This window comes from Struthio camelus, chromosome 1, assembly GCF_040807025.1.
Source record: "Struthio camelus isolate bStrCam1 chromosome 1, bStrCam1.hap1, whole genome shotgun sequence".
Taxonomy (NCBI): Eukaryota; Metazoa; Chordata; class Aves; order Struthioniformes; family Struthionidae; genus Struthio; species Struthio camelus.
Window position 1 is genome coordinate 2,782,521 of NC_090942.1, and position 21,771 is coordinate 2,804,291.

At 42.6% G+C, this 21,771-nt stretch overlaps 1 protein-coding gene across 1 annotated transcript in view; it reads right to left on the reverse strand.

Annotated features, from left to right (window-relative positions):
• The window catches only part of EXOC4 (exocyst complex component 4), a 396,906-nt gene that overhangs the window by 188,164 nt on the left and 186,971 nt on the right, over positions 1 to 21,771 (reverse strand). The window lies entirely within an intron of this gene.

Below are 21,771 nucleotides of genomic sequence, written 5' to 3' on the forward strand. Positions count from 1 at the left end.
TGGGAGGAAAGTCATGCTGGTTTGCTTACGGAAAAAGGGCTACCGTGAGCTTTTTTAGAGCAACCCCATCCTCAGACCTGGCCCTTTCTCCATAACTTCAGTTTATATACAGGGGGAGAAACAAGACCAGACATCTGGCTCTGAGAGGAGAATGCCCTCTAACATAATGCAATCAGAGCTGGCTACACAGAATTTCAATATAGCTAATAGAAGGAAAAGTAAATATTTTCCCATCAAATTGAGTACAGTCAGCGCAGACTATATACGGTTTCTGCTTACCGAAAAACAAAAAGGCACTTGCAGACACCTTGGAACAAAGCTTTCATTTCAACAATTCCATCTCCGGCTTCATACAACTTTATTAACTTAAAAAACATTGCTCAACTCTGCCCTTTGGCTCCCCAGTCACTGTGCCACTTAGCACAGAGAATAATAATGAGCAATATAATGGAGCACCGTTCCCATCGCTGTCAGTCTCCAGGGAAGAGCAATCATCTTGCTACTGTCACTGCTAATGCAAACTACTGTCGCTAATCCGCTGGGACTCGCAGCAAAATACACAGGGAGATTGTTTTGCTGTTGCCCACCCTTTCTTCCTTCCCTTTGCAAAAATACATCTCTCTCCTGCAGGAGTCTCCGAGACGTTATTAAGCGCACCGCCACAGAAACATGAAATGAATGAGGCAGGCAGATAAACAGAGCCTCATTGCTCTGCAGAGCTGCTTTTGAAGGTTAACCGTGGCGCAGACCTAACGCAACGCTCCTCTGCTGAGAACGACTAGGAAACCGCACAACTGCCTGAAGCCACTGCTAGGGTATTGTATGGCTCGATGCACGGATTGAATCCCAAGCCAGGACCCTGTGAATACAGCAGGGATGGCTTTACCCAGCTGATACGGCCTCAAACGTTCATTAGTACAACCAAATGAGGGATACTCTTCAACAGCCTCATTTTTTTAAGCTGCACTAAATGAAGCAAGCAAATAAAAAGATGTGATTCTTAGTTTTTGCAAACAGGCAGCGTTTCAGTGATGACATATACGTACCCAAACGCACAGATTAACTTTGAGTAGTCGGGACCTAGGCTGTAATGTCTTTGTTTTACACTTAAAGATTAGGCACATATGTTTTATGATGTTTATTCCACTACAACAGCTGGTTTTCTTACACAAAAAAAAAAAAAGAAGAAAAATGAAGTTGCCTTTTGTGCAAGGTCAAGGGATGTTCATCCAAACGGCTACCACCCGCAGTAATGATACATGGACAAACACTGGAGAATGTCAAAAGAGGAAAAGAAAAAGCAATCAGCGCACGAAATAATGCGATGGAAACAACTCAGTGGCATCTCCTAACCACGAGGAGAGCAGACACCCTGGGATGGATTGGCCATGGACTGACAGAGTTATTTCGAAGCATTAAAAAAAAAAAAAAAAAGCTAAGCCAGTTAGCGCCAACGGATTTCCATCACCAGACATCTGACCTGACTATACTAATGATTTTTTTTTTTACTTAGTTATGCTCAGAAAGACACTCAATTAAAGGTCTACAGGGGGAAAACCCCTAATTCCAACTCTTCTCTACCCTGTTCCCCCAAACCCCGTCTTCCCTCAAAATCAGGACTCAGCTAGTTAAGCCCACAAGAATTCAAAGCTGGGCTGAGCTGCAAGTCCCTATGGCTCAGTCCTCCCTCTTGCTGAGCAATCAAAGAGCGCTATCATCGGAAACAAATCTGTTGACCTGGAAGAATTGGCACCAGCACCCACACGAATCCGAGTCTTCTAATCTAGCTGATAACACTAACAAAAGGTGTCAGCTCGAACGGGCCAGCTAATACAATAAGCACGCGGCACAAGCAGGAGGAGGAGGAGGAGGAAAGCCTCACAAAGGAAGAAAAGATACTCAAAACTGATGAGATCCACGAGGGAAAGGAACGGCAGAAGAGGGAGAAAGGCTTCAGAACTGGAAACGTGCAGATGACATTCAAGAGGGTCACCGTGTACAGAAAAAGAACCAGGAGAATGAAAGGTTTTGGTGGACGTGCTGGCTTTGAAAACATCCTTTGATCTATTTTTCCTCGTAGAAATGTTTTCTTCACGAGGCCAAAATACCAAATACATAAAGGATAAGCTGCATCTACCACTGAAAACGAAGGAACGTTTCAAAGCCGTATCACTGATTTCTTCGCCTGTGAGCCTCCAATTTGCTGGCGTGTTAATCTGTTTCCTACTTGTTTTGTTTCCTACTTGTTAAACATTAGAAAAATTAGGCGTGTTGTACAAAGTGAGCCTGGTGTAAGGGTCTTCTCTTGAACTCAGCCACGTTACGCATTTCTCTCTCACTGTAATGCAACACAGATCCTGATCCAACATGCAGCCTCTTATAGTCCCTCAGGCCAAATCGTCTGCTGGTACACATTTCTTTAATTTCATGGAAGTACATTTCTTTCAGCTACATGAGGGTCCGCCTCCACGTTCATTCCACCATGAGTTAGTAAACAAGAGGCAATATCGAAAGCCAAATTCATTCAACGAGTAGCTAAAGGCAACTCTGGCTATCAGAACCCACTTTTTATTGGGAAGAAATGGTTGTGGGTTAACTATTGGCATAAAGGATTTGTCATGCCACCAGAGATGTGCAGGCTTGTTTTTCTGCTTTGTCATGCAGTGAAGGTATAGTACACGTATGTATTTATGTGTGTGTGTATGTATAAAAACACACAGCTGGAAGACTGATTTCCCGGGCTACAGAGCAACATTGTTAACAATAAAACCAATGGCACCAGTAAAAAACAGGGCTATTTTCTTAACGGACCTGAAAATACAATTTCCTCCAAGCACCTTTCACAGACCGCTCGGCTACAAATCCGGCCTGCACTTCTCTCCTCATTATAGCTACTATTCCCTTCTTCTGGTTTTCAAGTGTGTTGGAAAGGTGAGGTTACACTCCCATCCCAATCCTGAACATCTCCAAGTACTTTATCATGGCTATGCCAAGTTCTTTGCAGAGCCTTCATTTCAGAAATTAGTAGCTCTAGCATTTCAAATACATTCCCCACGCAGAGCTGCTCAGCTATGTACCAAACTGTTTCTCAAAGTAATCCACAAAACATCCTACCTATGAAATACCCCATTGTCAGTCTGTGTCCGCTTGGGTTCATGCTACATGACGTGGTGCTTCCTCTGTCACTCTGCACAGTGCTCTTCCAGCCAGCTCTTCCCCGGCTGGATGCAACTCAGAAGGTCTAAGTAGGTGCAGCCCTGCAACCACCAAGGTTTTTTCTCCTTCTGAGCAATCAGCACAGGTGGTTCCCGGATAAGTTTCCTAAATCAGGAAGGAGGAAGCAGATGCCAGCAAATGCTTCATAGGAGGGTCTGGATTGGGCTCTCATTCCCTTGCTCATCCATCAGAGCTACTTTTGTTTCATTTTAGGGAGGGTGTCAAGGCTCATCTCTTCGTTTTGGCTTTTGCCTCAGGAATGAAGAGTTTGGCACGCCTCAGCAAATAAGGCTCCAAATTTTCTCTCTTTCATGGAATATGAGAGCAAACAAAGGGGAAGAAACAGAAGAGAAAAACACCTAAATGCAAAGCAACATAAGTGAAAAGAGTAGCCCTCCCCCAGCATCAATATTTAAACATCTTGCATTAGTAAAATATCTTCCCGATTCATACTAACAGGTCCGGTTCACATCTGTTATCACTGAAGTTGTAATGATACTGAGATTGAACTGCACCAGCTAAAGGCAGGGGAAAACACTGAAACAAGGGCCGCTATACCCAACTATGATTAGTTAAAATCAGGTCCCCTTAAGGCGTATCAGGAGCTGTGATGGGCAGCTACACCCTTGCATACCTACAAGTAGAGAAGGAGTTGATCCACCTTCCCTATGCATCCACAGGTTGTGAAGAGTTTTACATCAGGCCAAAAGAAGCCTTTTTTGAAACTATAATTTCCTAAACCAAGTGAAGTATTTCAGAAAATAAAGCTAAATCAAATCAATGGCACAAAATGATTTTTCTATAGCTGGTAGCTTATTCAGTTAACAGCAATCATCAAGGTGGGAAAGTGTAAGCGAGATGCACACAGAAACTTAGAGATTGATTTCAAAACTGGAAAGCATTCATATGTCCAATGGCATATTAGAAACAATAATATTACCCAAGGAGACATCAGCCCTGAAATGATGCAAGTTTAAATTTAAAAATAGGGGTAAAAAGCACGAAAATGTTAAATTGATGAAGACATTAGATGCTGGGAGACACGGTATAACTGCACAACCATATAGGAGCAGCTACCTTCATACAAAGGGGCCTGATCAATTCAACTGCTCCTTGCGGTCACTTCCTGCTCCCTTTACGCTTTTTTCATTTATTACACTCAGACTGGCCAGAGCTCAGTGGCCTACATCAGTAATCAAAAATATTAAACTTGTTAATCTGTTTATGCTTTAACACATGTACAAATACAAAACGTTCAGATGCCTCGTTGGTCAGGAAATTGAAGAGACTTTATAATAAGTCTTTACAATAAGAATTGTACACACAATTGTGTGTCCTATGGCTCCCTGACCGAAATACTCATCAAAACCTATACAAAGCCTGTTAAAGATTTCTTACTTTCTGTTCACAGGATAAGGGGGAGAGCCAAGATTATCCTTTCTATAAAAAGGGAGTTAAACTTACAGGGCCTGAAAACTGCTTCGGAGGCATTACAAGTCACTGCTGGTTTAGGGTGCATTTACCAAGTTCAGCATCCAAGGAATGGTGTTTTCTATGGCTTCTCTAGAAATCTGTACAGGGCGACATAATCCCCAGACCAAATACTTCTAATGTAACGCTGCTTCAAAGTCTGCAGTCCATCACAGACTTTATTTCCCAATATTTTGTTTTCTGCTGTAGCATACTACATCCCAAGCACGCATATTCCACAACACGATGTTCACATAGAAAGTACTGCGACGTTTGCTCCTAACTCTAGACAAATGCTTTCTTTCGTAGCAGTGAAATCCAGCAAACTCCTGAATACACCTCACCTGTTCTTCTGAGGAGCGCGCATTAAAGCTAAGGACTCAGTGCTAGGAAACAGGTAGGTTGTCAAACAGGGTCACCAGGAGACATCACTGTGCTACGTAAGATGCTGCAGACCATATGGAGGACTCCAGACCCACTGGATTCAACAGAGACTTAAAATGCCATCCTCCCCCTCATAAAAATAGCCAGTTGAGGCTACCCCTGCAAGATGCCTTTCATGTGCTGCATGAATAGGTTATGTGAAATAGCTCCTGCATACCAAAGCATACAGTCTTTATTCTCACGCGCAGGGAAGGATTTATTTAGCCACAATGAAAAAGCAACCGAACAGAAGACAGATACCCTCACATACGCCTGGGAATTCCAACCGTCTGAATGATATGTAAATTATATTCATTTCTAGTGTGTGGGCCTACTTGGAAGAGGGCCTAGTCAAAAACAGCCCCCTTCTTATGCAGTGCATCTGCTGTGTGTGCGTGCATGTGTAGTCAACTCTATTTGATGACTAAGACCGGTCACATATTATCGTTCAAGTTGTTTTTCTCTGGGATTAATTTTCTTCTAGCTGTTTTTGTTTGCGCTAGAAGCATCCATTTTCTCCCGGAAAAGCTGATATTTTACTGAAAACAAGCAAATGCACGCACCTGAAAACAGAAACATTTCCGCCAACGGAAAACTCAGCCAGCACGCCTCGTTCTTCACCACTGCTAATTCTCTGTGCCAGGACACGTTCTGTGTCTCTGTGCACGGACAACATCTCCCAGGACACGTTGCGTCAGATCCTTCAAGGATGCTCCACAGTGGCTTGGCCAGAGGACAAGGCTCAGCATTAACAGGGATGCAGCTGCACCAGGAATCCTACCTGGCACAACGCACCCAAACTACTTCCACACCAGAATGGGAAAACAGTTTAGAATAACTGTTTATAGCTATTTTAAAAATTCTCTTTTCACCTGTTTCCCCCCTCAAAAAGCCAACGTGCCCAGAAAAGTTTTAGTACCTCGCCAACTCTACTGGTGATGTCTGTTGAACGTATGGAGACTTTATGGTGTCCTCCCAGCCCTGAAGAATCAAAACAGGCTGGAGACAAAGCTGTATTTCTTTACAGAGAATACACAAGAGAGTATTTTCTCTTGCGCTCTAGCACAGAATTATTTCCTTCACCTGCATATTCCCAAAGAATCCAACCAGGCTGAAAGGCAGTGCCGAGAAAATAACGTAGAGGCAAAGTTAACTGAAACAGTTTAAAACTGGGGCCCGAATCATTTGTTACTAGTCGAGACGGAAAGCAGCAAAAGGATTCTGAAGTTAATTTGCAAGACCAGTGATTATAAAAAGAAAATAAATATATCTATTTTTAAGATATGAGATGTGCTGGATTATTGACAGCTTTAAAAGTACATTAAAAATGGAAGTATAAATTACTCCATTAGCAGCTCACCTTTTTATTCTGTTATTCATCCTTGCACTTTTCATTTGCTTGATCAAGAAACAGGGAGAAGAGTTTCCAGACAGGTTATTTTCTACCCCTTTAGGCAGAAAGTATGACTGCATGTACTCTACCAAGAATATCAGAATTGTGATTTTTTAAAAATTATTATTCACAAAGTCTTTCATTCATGGTTTTTTTTTCCTTAAATCTTACTGTGCCTACAACCCAAACAGAGAGCGCAAAACTCTTAGATATTTCCCTATGAGTAGGAATCTACAGTGAAGAGCAAGGGTAGCAACAGCAGTGATGGCACTGCTATCTATGTTATCCCCTCGGTCACTCCAAGCACACTACGATCAATGCTCCCAACTTTGATACCAGGAGTAGGAATATTTCTACATGTGTCATCTTCTGTCCCCCTAAAGATCCAACCAGGTTTCAGGCTCTGATAATTACAGGGATAGCATCCACCAACTCTCTTAAAAAAACATGCCAACCTTGTGCGAAACCCCCTTAGCTTTGTCATTTAAGTCCTGACCGACTACAGCCTTCCCATGCCTTTGTAACTGCTATATTTCTACACACAAGGATAGAAAATCCCAACACGTTTTCGCTTGTGTTTTGGGAGGTTTGAAATTGCAACCCAAAAACAGCCTGCAGCAGAAGACTAAAGATACCCAGGGGAACGCTAGCCCTGGGCTCGGTTTTGCTCATAGGCGACCTGACGGCAAGTCATCCACCGAGGGGCCAGGAGATGGCTCACGTCTCTCGCTGTCCGAACTGCCGACTTCCTGATTTAGCTAATATGGCTACATATAGTCCCCGCTCCTGGGCTCATTACATTCAGAGCCCAGCGCTGAGCACATTGCTAAGCATTGTAATTCTTTCTTTATTAGATTCAGGTATATAAATGGCATCCCAGGGAGTGCTGTGAATTTTGATCATTATTTCTGTACTCGAGCTGTGTTCGTCTGCCTGCTGAGAAGATGATCACCAACTTACTCCACACCCCTGTGGGACCCATTATTTATCTTATTACACTTTATAGCGTGGAGTAAATAAATAGCATTAAAGTGCTAAATTTACTCATCAAAAGGGGTTGCATTCGCATACTAGAGCCATTTCTTGAATCAAGAAAACACTGTTAATAGGCACTCTCTAAAGTTGTGGAAAACATTCATTCTAATATGGCTGTAATAAAGCAAGACTGCTCTGCGACCGATGATGACATTTCACACGTGTGGAGAAGGACAGTGACATTTTAATATTTCCACTTCCCTCAGCTCACTTCTAGCACAAGCAGCCCAAGAGGGCTGTAATAATTATTTCGGTGTCATTTCTAGGAAATTAATTTCTGTCATTATTACAGAATACGAATGAAACAATGATTACTTGGCTGCCTGAGAGACGGGCTTAGAAAATCCTGCATGCTGGGTGGGAATATGAGCAAGGTGAAAGCTAGGCTACGATACAACCTTTTTCACCTCAAAATGTTTCACAACTGTTACGCAATTAGTCCTCGTGGACTCCCACGTGAAGTAGGTAGGAAGCAACACAACCTTCGCGGGGCAGAGGCAAAGCAGAGGCGGTGATTCATGCCGACAGTCCAGACGGCACCGGTGGGAGAGCTGTGATTAAAGTCTTGGAGGACCAGGGCCCCCCATCTTCCTTTAAAGCAACTCATCAATAGCAAGTATTAGTCTTTTTTAAAAATGTGTTCTTACAGAGAAAAAAACAACTTGGGTTTCCCAAAACTAAACTGGCCCAAAGCAATAGCCCAGATACAACGATGCCTTGGTCCTGCTGTTACACTAGACTTACCATAAGGTAACATCAACGTTTTCTTTAATTACTCTTCTTCACTTACACTTTCACAAGCCACCCACCTAAAATACATACTCGCAGCAGACTATTTAAAGCTCTGCCTATCATGCTGGAAGAGATTATGAAATGCGTTCACCTTTAAAGCAAATACTACTCGAGCAAATGCTGTTGTTGTCCCAAGAATTAGGCATCGGGATGCCTATTTCTCTCACCCCTACACTATTTGAGGGAATAAACCCTATTTAGATCATACAGGTGGGATTTATCTGATTTCATTTTCAACATCTCAAAGCTAAGCATTTAAACCTAAGCTAGCTGTCTAGGCTCGCTCTATAGCCAAAGGACGGGAACAGCTAATTCCACAAAAATAGTCATCCCGCTGCCGGCGATACAATGAGCTGTCCTTCAGAGACAGCAGTATGACATTGCTTTGTCTTGTATGCTGTTTTTATTTATTTGTACTATTAAATCAGAAGGATTTTGAAACCAAACAGCTTATAATAAGTGCCAAGCGTATCACCAGCAGATATCTGCGCAAGCAGCAGGGGGAAAAAGGAAGACAACAGACGGCATCTTTCTGAGTGATGAAGAGCAAGATGATTACCATTTATTCCTCAGGCAACACTGGCCATTTGCCTTCCTTGGCATTTGTTTACCCGAGGTATTTATAGACAGCAATCACATCAGACTTGTTTTTGTTTCCTAATTAAATGCAGGAGAGGAATTTACAGTTTGCCACTCGTGAGCTAGACGTCTACAGAGTGGGATCGCCCTTCCTATTTCTTTTGCGGGAGGGGACTTACAGCAGGAATATAGCCACATCATGCTGGAGATGACTTTTGTCATCCAGACAGGCAGGATCGCCCTGAGTGCAGCTAGGCATATGGACCTCAGTCACTCCAGGAAAACCTGGGGATAGAAACGGTTGGGAAAGCCTTTCCTTCTTCCCAAAAGCACAAAAAAACAAGCAAAATCTGTGGAAGGCTTACCTTTGTTATAAATTAGATGATGCCCACAGAATCACAGAATCGTTTAGGTTGGAAGGGACCTCTGGAGATCATCTAGTCCAACCTCCCTGCTCAAGCAGGGTCCTCTAGAGCAGATTGCCCAGGATCACATCCAGGAAGCAGATCATATCATAAAAAGCACTTTATTAACACTAACCTGTAATGCAAAGACTGGCAAGCATAGACAAAATAAACGTGAAGGAGCTAGATCAGATGAGGACGGTTAGATTGGAAAGGACACAGGAGGCGATTGCAACACTTTGTTACACAAATGAGGAAGGCAATGCTATTGCACGAAGCACTCCTATCCAGCTGAAACAATTTCTCCCAACATGACAAAGTAAAACAAAATTTATAAATGTTAATAAAATTTTTAAAAGGTCAGGTCAGTATTTCCTTTAACATATGTCGGGGGAAACCTAATCCATCTCAGCATGAGGTCCCGGTGGGATAGCACTGACATTAAAGAGAAAAGGAACTGCAACTTTTCTAATGGCAAACGAATTAACTGAGATAGGGTTTGTTTTCCTTCTTTTTTATCCTGGTCATGCTGGTGGGGCAGCAAAAAAATAGAAAGTTTAGTAATGGCCCATCAGTATAGTTGTGGCACCGCTTCACCAGTACAGTCAGACAGGTAAGGAAAGCGGAACAGCTCTTAAAAATAAGAGTAAGCAACCACCTAAAGCGTCGAGCAATGCCAGTGATTTATGCACGATGCACAATGGCAGAGAAGCCAGAGCAGGAAGGGACTTATTATCCAAGTAGGTTTAAAGTGAGGAATCAAACTGCCCTATTCTTTGAAGCTCAGCTGTACAGAGGGACAAGTAGCAGGATTTCAGGCTCTGTCGCCACACACCTGCACACCACAGAGTGAAAGGCTGTGATTGCTCCCTTCGCCCTGCTATGGAGCTGATTCATCCTAAATGAGGGAGTTATTTTTGTTGATCATTCAGCAATTGTTCCAGGGCCAAGATGACATGCACTGTCAACGGAGGGTGTCCAAAATTGGTTAAACCCGACGATCAGAGCTCGTAGGGCAGAAAACGTATGGTGCAGATCTCAGCGACACCTCAAAGGCTTGAGACACTCACTTCATTGGGGGAGAGGGTAAGACATAGGGCGATGCCGTCATTTTAGCCCATTTTGACAATAGGTTAATCCTTTCAAAGCTTACGTCCTACCAGCCTGTTAATAGCCACATACAATTTGATCTCAAACCTAAAATCCTTCTCCCTCTGTCCCCTATTATCTCCTCTTGGAAGATTTCCAAAGGGTGATTCAAATGGAGGGGAAAGAGCGATACAAGGACGCGGTTCATTCAGACACCATTTAATACAAGAGTTGCTGATGCCTCAGCTCTACAGGGCTCAACAGTACCCTCTTCCCCAAAGCAGGCTTATATTTTCTTAATTGCTGTGAAATGCAGCTAACAGAAATAATAATTGTCCACCCACCTTAATATGCCACTTAAAACGTGTTTATTCAGGCATAAAAAGTAATTAGAAATTGGAACCATTTCGTATTTGTGGATGCTTTCATACTTTGACTAGAGAAGTCCAAGAAACATCTGAAAATTGAACATGAATGCTATCAGCTCTTCTGCCTTTAAAAAAGGAGATAAAAAGCTTAATGGAGATTTTTACCTTCTCCTCTTCTATGTGCTTCAACTCCCTCTCCTCCACAGAAAAACATGCTTCTATATAATTCAATGCCTTATGAAAAGATTAGTTGGCATTGAATTTAAGAGAAGTCTTCAATGTGGTCTTGAAAATGGACCGGAAGTTCCATTACAACTAGATATACAATGCATACAACGATGTAAAAAAAGAACAAACAAAAAAGCCCTCCTATTTTCAGGGGTATTGAAAGTTGACAGTGATATGATGTAATAAAAGCAAAGATGATTGTCCGTTTCTTTTTGTGATGTCAACTGCCTTTGAAGAGCTTATAAACAAGCAATTCACTGCCCAAGAGATCCAAATCCATATAAACACTAGAATCGTAGAATACTCTGTACATACTATATGACATAAAACCTCAATGTACTGTAAGAAAACGCACAAAATCTCCAGATGATGTTATTAGATTCGTTAGCAATTTCAGGTCTCCCACAAATTCTTAGACATTTTCAAAGCTCCTTTGCATACAATTAACATTTCAGTCTCTAATATTCAGCCCTTTGCAGATAGGCCCATCAAAATGCTTTATTTTTTACCCTTGAACTACAGGCATCAACTCGGTGTTCAGGCAACAAAGGAAGTGATGGAACGAGAGGACTGTTAAGCTTGAGGTAAAAGCTAAATAGCTGTTAATGTTTCAGAAATTATGATTAGCCAGCCCTGGGACTGACACAGTCTGAGGTTAACCAAAGTTTTCTTAAGGTTTATCAGTACCAGTGGAGTCATGAGAACGGATCTTTGATTCTTTACCTAGGAGGCATTATTTGCATGTCATCATACAATTATGAGACACATACCTACATACTTCTTTGTCCTCTTCCATGAAGACTGAAATTATGGAACTTCTAAGATGAATGGCAAAATCAGTAGTTAAGAAAAAAAAAAAAAAAAAGACCCACAAACCTGAAAGACTTCCTATCGAGGGAAAAACGGAAATCAGAAAATTAGGTCATGTCCTTTCTGACATTAGTTTTAATAAGCAGAGAATCAGATGGTGCTCTCTAATTTCTATGCAATTCAGAAAGTGAAAAGCAAATTCATACTGTACTTACCAGTACATGGACTTAAACTGTGCGAACAGATATTCCCACCTATTTGATGTACAACGCAAGAGCAAATTTCTCACCATAGCTGTAAATAAACTAAAGGAAAATGTACAGATTTCATTACCGATTGAGCTTTGAGTATGAAGGCAAGTTTATTTTGAACAAGTTAGCTAAAAAAGTCAATTAAAGCAGTGCTGCAAAGCTATAGCCACCTCCTTCCTTAGGCTGAACAAGGTCGTTCTGAGAATATTTCAATGCAACTGCCCTTCCTGGGAGCCTAACCTGTCCCTTTGTCCACCTTTGCAGGAAACACCACACGTCAACAAGGTTTTTTCTGCTGACTTGTCATAATATTCACAGGCACAGTTTGACAGAACTGAAAACTGATGGAGGATTGGGTAATAAGCTCCTAAAATGAAGAAAGGAACTTAAGATCTGGGTCTTGCTTTGTAGGCTGTAATGTTAAGAGGGCCAGTAAAATCACAAGGAGAATGGGGAGAAGAGAACTGGCCCTTAGACCTACTCACTCCACGTAGCTGTGAAATCTGGCAGATCTAAAAACAGACCTGTTCCAGGGTCTCTCCCTCTTCCCTTCTCACCTTAAGACCTAACTTTCTGTGGTTGCTCTTGCTCAGCTGGTTTTCTGCTACAGTTCTGCAGCAGCAAGGGAACGGAAGAGGACCTCAGAGCTGTGCATCTGCCAGGCAGTGCTCTCACTGCAACCATCCCTCTACGCTACGTACACTTCAAATGTTCCTTCAGGGCTGGCCACACAGTCAAAAGATCTGTTGCAATGCACACGTCAGGGTTATTGCTCTTTGAGGACTTCAGGAAAAAGCTGGTTTGATTCTCGCACTAACAAAAGATCAGCATCTTCTAGTAACCCATCAATAGCCTATGAATCAGGACTTTCAACCAAGCAGCACCAAGCTTCAGAAGAAGATGAAATTGTGTCCCGCTCCTTCCTCCAGCAACTAGCACACAGCTGAACTGCTGCTTCCTGTTAACCCTCCATAACGAGTGGAAGGATTCAGTGTACGTCTTTCTAATTCGTCCTGCTGCAGATTCATAAAAATAGAGCAAACAGGTTATATTAGCAGTTAGCTACTGCAGCAACTGGTATTACAACAAAATGAATTTGATAGTCCCTATGTTTTGTTTCAAAGATTTCATAGCTTCCCTTGTGCAAGTGAGAAAACTTGGGGCAGAAATCACAAAAAAAGGAGAGCAACACCTCAAAAGCGGTGGTGGCCTTTTGGGTTTACAGGTTGCCATGATATTTGTTAGGCAGCAAATAGCTGAAGAAAGGAAAAAACATATATATAAGCACGCCTTGAAATGGAAGTAGAGGGAATTGTGAAAGGCAGTAGTTTTCCAGCTGAGGAACGCCGCCCAACTCTGCCAGCAGCGCAAGGAAGCTGTGATAGCGTGAAGGTCTAACCTCACCATCTGAGGGTACCCCTGCCCTCATGCACCGGGGGCACCCGAGCATGAGCTAACCCTAACTCCTGCCCCAGTAGTCTCCCTTAAAGCACGCAGGCTTCATCTGCTTCCAAAAAAAAAGCATTTCCTATTAAAACCAAAGTGACACCGAGGTCACGTGCTCTTTGCAACAGTTCAAGCAAGCTCCTTCTGGGCCAAGAGCTGCTTGAAGATGCTACGCGGCAGAGGCAGTATCTACCCCCTGGCCTCTTCTGCCTCCCTCCCAGACAAATCTCTAGGGAGCTCAACAAAAGAAGACGACAGCCGCGTTACGCTTCATAATGATGTACATTAATGGCCTGTGACAAAACTGGTCTCTCTTAGGTGGCTTGTCACACAAGGTGGGAATTTCCCCCCAAACTGTAATGACACGGCTATCAAAAATGTCAAAAGATAGACTGTAAAAGCAAGCACCTCCAGGCCAAGTCCAAGGCAACGTGAAAGTTCTTTTTCAGCCTTTTTTCCTCCCTGGCTCTTGATAAATCTGGCCTCTACAAGGTGATACTACACGTACAATTATAAAACCAAAAGCTACAATATCAATACTCTCGCTTATGTGCCCCAACCACTGTGCTACTCACAAAATCAGCTGCTTCCTTATTCTGCGGACACTTGCAACTGTTCCATGCCTCTCCATTTCTCGTCTCAGGAGATACTTGCTGGTTTGATGTCTTTCAAAAACTGGCATTGTACCACTTGTGTAATTATTTTTAGAGTAAGTTACACGTCAGCTTTTAAAAAAAAAAGCAAAAAAAAAACCCAAAGCACAGGAAAAGGAAGAATTCAAACATGCTTTACGTGTTGTGAACAGCAAAGATAAGTACAATAAGACTCAGCAGAAACTGGTAAAGACTATACTTTCATATAATTGGTATTTAATTAGAATACCAAACTATTACTAACATATTCTTTAAAATTCAGAGGACTCAGGGGACTCAGAGCATATAAAATAAGCAGAAATCTTTCTATTTCTGTACGACTATTTGCAGAAAAAATCATCTATAAAAATAACTCCATATGAACCACAGTTTCAACACCCTCAAGTAGCAGCAGCACTTCGTATCTGTGAATCTTGAAACAACAGTTTAAATAAGGCTCCCAACATCCATTTTGGAGAAAGGAACATAATATATATTTTAATATATATAAAAAAGTCTCTCTCTTAAAATTCTGCTTCACTGGAAAGGTTCTGTATGTTAGAGGAGCAAATGTACCAGCAGAGACAGAATTAGTTTTGCAGTGTGGCTTCAACATGTTCCTTGAACTGAAGAAGCAACGACACAAAAAGGAAATCTGTGCCACTTGCCACAGCTCCGGTGGGATTTTGCTAGAATGGCTATGTGAGAGGGGAATGAAAATCCATCCGCTGAAATACCTGTGCAGGAGGAGCCTGTATGGGCAGGCCTAATCTTCACATTGTAGAAGACAACGTGGGATGAAACGTTCCTGGAAAGCGACAAACGGGTTAAATCCCAGCTGTTTATGTACACCATCTGATTGTCCTACTTATTAAAAGAAGAAAAAGAAAAGTTCCAAAGGGGGATCTCCAGTGTGAAGGTCTATGAAGTGACAAGCACTAATGACTTTTGACAATTTGACTTTTTTCCCCGTGTTGAGCTGCTGGGACTAGCTACCAGATGCAGCGAAGTCTTCGGAGATGCCCTTTAGCAACGCTGACAACCTCCTCTCCCCAAGCCAGGTTCTTCGTGCCTGATGCTAATCCCATCTGGAGAGGGACTTACGCCTATTAGGCTCTGTAAAAATCTACTGTCAGCCCTGGTTATTCCAGTTTGATTTTGAATGAAAAGGAGAAGATGACAACATATTTAAAATTGCCTTTAAAATTCAGTAGGCCAACACGAACAGTAGGCCAACAGTAGGAACAACACGAAACGTGTCTTTGACAAGATCTACATGAGCCTCAGGAATTTAAAAGGATGGTAGGAAAGATTTTATTTCATCTTCTTTTCATATGAAGAAAAATAGCATTATCATCACGCTATTGGTCTTTTTATCTTCTTTTTGGCAACACATGTTAAATTAGAGGAACGATCATTTCTTAAATGCCATGGGCTAGTGGAAAATCTGGGTCATAATTTCACAGGGTTTGCAATGACATGAATCCAGTCATGAGACTACACATGAACACACACTTCCCTGTGGAAAAGAGAGGCTCACCTTTTTTATTAACTTAAACCTCTTAATCAAATACCTACGCTACAATTATAAAATATACACGTGCCGTTTGAATTCATCTTCCATTTGATGCTTCGTTGCCCAAAGAGATTTCATATCTGAATGGGTGTGGAGTTTGATGAACCTGCAGGGACACTTCTATTTTATATTAGGATTTGCAACACCAAGAACGTAAAGAATTTGAAAAGGTGATAGTTGACTTGCGTTAATCCTTACGAATCTGCAGCATGGTATGAACTACAATTTCTGCAGCGGTTATGGGACCGTGGCACATGGCTTCATCAAAATTCAATTTTGCTGATTACACACCTTCAGGAATTTGTAATTTTGATGTAGAATACCCAACAGGAGGTGAAGGTCACGAGGAGCCACACGTTTTTCCGTTAGACTTGAGATTTCTCTCGCACTCCCTTTCTTTGCCAGACTAGGCACAAAATCAAAGCAACTCTGCACACGAATTTGGTAGCTCGATCTCATATGGTTAGTTTGCATCTGTTGATTCAACTGTGCACACAGATTCCCACTCAGGAAGTGTGGATTAGACGAGTGGACAGTGAGGTAAACTGAGAACTGACTGGATGGCAGAGCTCAGAGGGCTGTGGTTAGTGGCACAGAGTCCAGTGGGAGGCCTGTAGCTAGCGGTGTCCCCCAGGGGTCACTCCTGGGTCCGGTCTTGTTCAATGTACTCCTCGATGACCTGGAGCAAGGCACAGACTGCACTCTCAGCAAGTCTGCTGATGATATACAACTAGGAGGAGGGGCTGACATACCAGAAGGCTGTGCTGCCCTTCAGAGGGACCTGGACAGGCTGGAGAGCTGGGCCGAGAGGAACCTCCTGAAATTCAACAAAGACAAGTGCAGGGCCTTTCACCTAGAGAGGAATAACCCCAGGCACCAGGACAGGCTGGGGACTGACCTGCTGGAAAGCAGCTCTGCCGAGAAGGACCTGGGAGTCCTGGTGGACAACAAGTTAAGCACGAGCCAGCAGTGTGCCCTTGTGGCCAAGAAGGCCAATGGTCTCCTGGGATGCATTAGGAAGAGTGCAAACTGAAACACAGGAAGTTCTATCTGAATATGAGAAAACACTTCTCTACTGTGAGGGTGACAGAGCATTGGAACAGGTTGCCCAGAGAGGTAGTGGAGTCTCCTTCCCTGGAGATACTCAAAACCCACCTGGACGCGATGCTGTGCAACGTGCTCTAGATGACCCTGCTTGAGCAGGGAGGTTGGACTAGATGGTTCCCAGAGGTCCCTTCTAACCTTGGCCATTCTGTGATTCTGTGATAAGGCCAATGCCAACTGGGACCTCTGCCTTTGAAAAATTTCACCCCAGCTACCATTTTTAGTACGGCCATTTCTCATGCTGAATTAGGGACAGCACTACCCAAGACAACTCCTCTCTGCTGGCCAATATGGTAGCACCCAAGTGATCCGCAGTTCCCTTGGGTTTAAACACAAAGAGGCTTTCTGAGTGGCGCTTTATGGACAACACGCAGCACTTTTCAGATTGGGGCTGTGCAGGCAAAACTCTGAAATAGCTTTTATTTATCAGCTCTTCAGGCATCTTGCTTACTCTGGCAAGATTTGGGAAGGCTTAAGGGCACAGGAAAAATTTATGAAAGGAAAAAAAGAAAAAACCTTCATTTTGTTTACCTAACTGACTTGATTGACATTTTAAACTGATATTGTACTCGCAATAGCTATTGCCTTCAATTCAAAGAACTTAGCTACATTACTTCAAAGATCATGTTTTCGCCATTGTAAAACGCTTGATGGTAGGTAATTACAACACATTATCACAATAACTGAAACACTGCACACACTACATTACAAATGACAACCAACAATTAAATCCATTACCGCCTTTCATCAACCTAACCAGAGAAAAACACTGAACTACTGGCCTGGGCGTATCTAAAACCGATAATAAGTACTCATTTTACTTCCTCCAACAATAGTCCTCAGTCCTTGACAACTTCTCATTTTTTTTGAATATGGCAGAGGTGCCAAACAGTTTCTTTGTGAGGCGGAGGGATGCACGCGACAGATCTCCTCTCGTCGCAGCCCCAAAACCGAGCATTTCACATGGCTAAAACGGGAGCACCTCGTGCGTCCAGACACAACTCTTCACGTGGCAACACACGCGTTGAGTTGTGCGCTAAACGCTTCCGGTTATGCGACAGAGGAAAGGCCGGCTGGGACGGCGGGGAAAAAGCAGCTGAGCCTTTGAGGTTGGAAGAATTGTTTTATCACCTGGCTGGAGCATACGGGCGACGGGTCTGGCACCTCCCGCATAGAAGAAAGACTGATCTGGATGAACGAACAACAGGAAATAACCCCAAATACTTAAAGTGTTATGAGAAACTGGGAAGAACGCTGTCTGGGAAGGAGATGGAGCAATAATTGAAGATACAGGCAGAAGAGCATTACATGAAGTGGACATGCGTGAGTGAGAGAAATACCCACATTAAGAAACTATAGCAACTAATAGTCTAGAGGTTCCTTGCAATTAATTAATTCTTATCAAGGCATTACTTTTTAACAACAATTTGCTTTTGATTCAGATTAATGATTTACGTGTGGTATAGGGGCCCAGGCTGATCCTCGGAGTGAATCCCAAGATTCCCTTTCGCTAAAATCAATTATGTGGTCTGTACCAAGAGAGATGCTTTTTCGCAACGAGGAGTGAATTGCAGCAAGAAACCGCACAACCCCACACAACAAAATGAAAAACAATTCCGGAACTTAAGGCTGGTCTCCACCTTTTGTGAAGATGAAAGCAAAATATGACGTTTTTATTTCCTCCCTCTAGTGTTACAAAAGTGCAGAGAATTTAAACTTTCCTACTCCGTGTAGCAGTTTTGATTTTCTGTGCTGTGATTTATCTACTGCCTGGACATCGACCAGACCACAGCTCTCCCAGATCGCTGTCACTCATCTTCATCAGAAAGCAGGAGGGTGACTTTCTTCTCAGAGCTCTGGAGACCTATTAGAGGAGAACCAAATCTGACGCTTTGCTGAAATCTTGCTCCCTTCTTGTCATGTTTCATGTTATTTCTAGGTGGTCTCAATTATTGCTTCGCATTCAGAATGGTTATGGTGGTGGAACATCTCCTGCCCCCTGCACTAGCTACCTGCCAGAGGGCTACAAGAGTGGGCATCCCAAAACCAAGTACCAGGCAATTTCTGGAGGAGCTAGGCTCCTTTTAGCAATGTCATTAAACATTACAGAGCGTAAACATTTGATTTTTTATTTTTTAAATGTACTTTGAAAACACTCTCTTACTGTTTCTGCAGAGACAATGGGATTATTGAAAAAAGTCACCAAAAATGATTAAAGCCACTGAGAGCCTCAGTCTGTATCTGATCATCGTTACATTTTATAGTGCGCGCAGCACTACTAGCCCTTGCTTTCTCTGTCGTCTTTTTACTCTCTGAGAAGCCCTCTGAGGCAGCCAATATAAAAACTTAATAAAAAGATATGCTTTCCCATTCTGAGGCATTACCGCATCGTTTAGGGGCCCTGGTAACACCATTCTATTAGTTTTAAGTGTTATTACAGGGATTGGTTCTTAAGTCACTATAAAGATTGAAAAAGCGAAGCTTTTGGCTTCCTCTATTTTGTCACATTTGTTTCAGTGTTTCCACAGGAAAAAAGTAAAAACAAAAGAGCAGAAACCCGCCAGTCTGCAGCTGCAAACAGAACGAAGGCAATAACCTTAAGTGGTCGGTCCTATCTGGCTCCCGAAACCTCAAGCTGCCACTATCAAAAGCAAGAATTGAATTCACAGGTCCATTTCTTCCACAAATTAAATTTCAGCGATATTTCACTGTCCGGATTTTCTCCAGGAACAAAACTGTTTACCGATGTCCGTATACTCAAATGAACATCCACAGTACTTGGCCAAGCTGTGATCCACCAGGGTCTGCTTCGATGGAAATACAACTTTGGACTCGCCAAATCATGCCCTGTCCCTGAAAGTGGAAGCACTCAACAGGCAATAAAAGCCCCTACCGCAAACCAGCAACCTAGAGAGCACAGATAGCTGACAGGGCTCTTCATCTACAGATGACAAACTCAACTGATAGGTGGAATTAAGTGTTATCGCCAATTTAGAGATAAGGGAGCGGAGGCAAAGCTGATGGTGTCCCCTACCAGCCAGGACCACTTCTGCTTGGCCTTGCCGGCTCCAGAAGGGACCAGGCTGCGCCAGCCCTGTGCTAAGATGCTCCCCAATATCTTCTCCAGATGTAAGCTATGGTCTCAGCAAAGAATAATCTAACTTTGAGGAATTAAAGAAAAAAAAAATCTAGGAAAAAAAAACCCACAACCGTAACTCTTAAGTGGGGCTCAGTCATGTTTGCTGCTCAGTAAGACAAGTTTTATGGCTGCTTAAGTGTGTAAAAATGTACCGCGACAGCTTTGCTTATGTATATTGCTACTTGGGGCAAAAATCAGATCCTAATATCCCTCTAACAAGGGGAGAAAGAATGGCAACAAGCTGTTTCTGGAGTGAGGAGAGAATCTGGTAAAATAACATCTATGCGCTATAACTCCGTCAGGATGAAATGTGATATTTATTGGAGGAAACACCTCCAACTAACAGGTATTGAACTTTTTTTTTGAATAGAGAAAAATGTGTGAAAACACCTCAAATTGCATACAAATAAAATTAGAACATTTAAAGACTTAGGAGTAAGACTCAGAGATAGAGCGATGAAAAGCATGAACTCACAAAATCATGAATTTGTGGAGAATCATATTTTTTATCTCAATAATAACAAGCAAAAAGGTGAGGATAAAACACATTGGAAATAAAAGCCAAACAAATGACCATTACTACAGACTGCAAATAAAAACGTTAAATACTGAGGTATATTCAGAATTAAGTCATTGCTATATAACTTAGTTTGGTGAAACCTCTCTTTGTTTCCTATGCAGTTCTTCCCAACACGCTGCCTCCCAGTTTAAGCTCTGTTTTGAATGTCAAAACAGAGGGATACGGGGGGAAGAGAGCTTGTTTTTTGCTTAAAAAAACAGATAAGGGGATGGGGAAGAGGAACTGCCTTTCCCTGCTGCTTTTCTCAGTTTAACCCTTGACATTATTTGATTTTGTTAAGGTCACACCTCACCTCATTCCCTCAAACAGCTTCTTAAAAGATAATGATAAACAATAAGGATGAAATTACAATAAAAATAAAAATATAAAATAGCATAAAAATTTAAAAAAAACCCACCTGAACGAGACTAAGTTATCAAATCACCGCTCAGCATTTGCACTAGATGTATTTTGCGCAGTGCTACGTGAGCTGTTCAGAGCTTACAGGTACAATCAGATCCCGACAGCCACATTTATCTGTCCCGCATAACACCATTTATGCGGCACACCAAAATCATTCCCGCGTTGCTCCAGGATACAGCCCCGCGTTACAGTCTGAAGGACTGCCGGAGCCGTCGCTACAGAGGGACCCTCAGAGCCGAGCTAAGCTGTCACCCCTTGCACCCCTCGGCGCGAGTCCATTTTTAAAAACATAAACCGGAGAGAGAACGTTCTAATAAAACGCAAAATCTGGCCCTTGACTAGTAACAGTGGGAATTTACAATTTTTAGTTACATCCTGCCCATTGCAAACCTGTACAGAATTTATGACGGTTCAACCGGGTGCTTCAGCCGCGACTGCTTGACTCGCGCGCTCGGGCTGTCCGCGTGCCCAGCAATACGCTTCGCGCGGGGGTGTTAATATCAGTGACGTCCGCAAAAAATTTCAACGTTATCAGACGAAAGCAGCTACAGAAGAACTTCACAGTGGTATTGTGCAATTACTGCTAATTGAGCTGATATTCCTGAAGCTTGGGACCCAAAGGAACAAAAAAAAGGCGCAAAAGCGGGTCCCGCACTTCAATTCCCGTGACGAAACTTAGCAGAACGAATGAAAAAATGCAGCTTAAAGGCGAAGTTACTTCAAAACCGGTATTTTTAGCTCTGTTCAACAAACTGGAAAGATGATAATAACTGAAATACGCATTTGAGCTTTTTGCAGATTTCACTCTTTGAAATCAAAGACACGTTTGGAAAT